The sequence below is a fragment of the Trichomycterus rosablanca genome, unplaced genomic scaffold, assembly GCF_030014385.1.
Source record: "Trichomycterus rosablanca isolate fTriRos1 unplaced genomic scaffold, fTriRos1.hap1 scaffold_229, whole genome shotgun sequence".
NCBI lineage: Eukaryota > Metazoa > Chordata > Actinopteri > Siluriformes > Trichomycteridae > Trichomycterus > Trichomycterus rosablanca.
Genome location: NW_026947057.1, coordinates 17,839 through 18,800, shown reverse-complemented (window position 1 = coordinate 18,800; position 962 = coordinate 17,839). Strand labels below are relative to the sequence as shown.

At 38.9% G+C, this 962-nt stretch overlaps 1 non-coding gene across 1 annotated transcript; it reads left to right on the top strand.

Moving 5' to 3' along the window:
* Positions 1 to 628: 628 nt before the first annotated feature.
* Positions 629 to 711, top strand: trnal-cag (transfer RNA leucine (anticodon CAG)). Its single transcript has one exon. It is a non-coding gene; the product is annotated as a tRNA-Leu (tRNA).
* The last annotated feature ends 251 nt before the right edge of the window (positions 712 to 962 follow it).

Below are 962 nucleotides of genomic sequence, written 5' to 3'. Positions count from 1 at the left end.
TCAAGTGGAAACAGTTCTACCAAGAACACCTAAAAGAACCCTTAAGAAACACTTCTTAGTGCTACATACATCAGTTGTATTCCACACAGGTCAGCATGCGATAAAACTTTGCTAGAAACAGACATCGTTTTACTTTCTAACTGTATCCATATTATGTCATCTAGTGGACAATTGAATAGCCTACAACGAGCACAAACAGGGTTTGAGTTCTTAATGAATAATTAAGAATGAATTATTTGGTCAGTCTTAATAAATAATCCAGTCAGTTAAAAACCCAACAAGAAGGCCGTACCTAATACACTCATACCAGAGAAAACACACCCTAACATGCTAGTGCTGTTACAGTGCTAAGAATGGTCCACCCAAAACATTATTTGGTCAGTTGGAGTGCTCATATGGGGCTCCCTTTCAATTGTAAATGTACTGACTGTATTGTAAATGTACTGACTGTAACCCATTTGCTGCACTGTACACTTTGTCATGGTTTACAGCCTAGTGACAAAGTGTACAGTGCAGCAAATGGGTTACAGTCAGTACATTTACAATGCATAATAATGTGAAAAGATTAAGCAGTTTATGCAAATATTAGTCCATGTGGGGCGAGGTGGTATAGTTCATGCCTAAGCTAGTCAGGATGGCCGAGCGGTCTAAGGCGCTGCGTTCAGGTCGCAGTCTCCACTGGAGGCGTGGGTTCAAATCCCACTTCTGACAGCTCATACTTTATACTAATTTAAGTCTTTTACTTTCTACCATACATAATAATGTGAAAAGATACAACAGTTAGTACAAATCTTAGTCCTAGTTAGTCTTATTTTTTTTTATTACAAAAAGCATCCTTTACTCTTTGTAAATTTTAATGTACTAACATAGCGTTGATGCTGCATAGCTTAGGACAGTGGTTCTCAAACTTTTTCTGTCACGCCCCCCTTTGGAAGATGAAAATCTGTCATGCCACCCCCCCG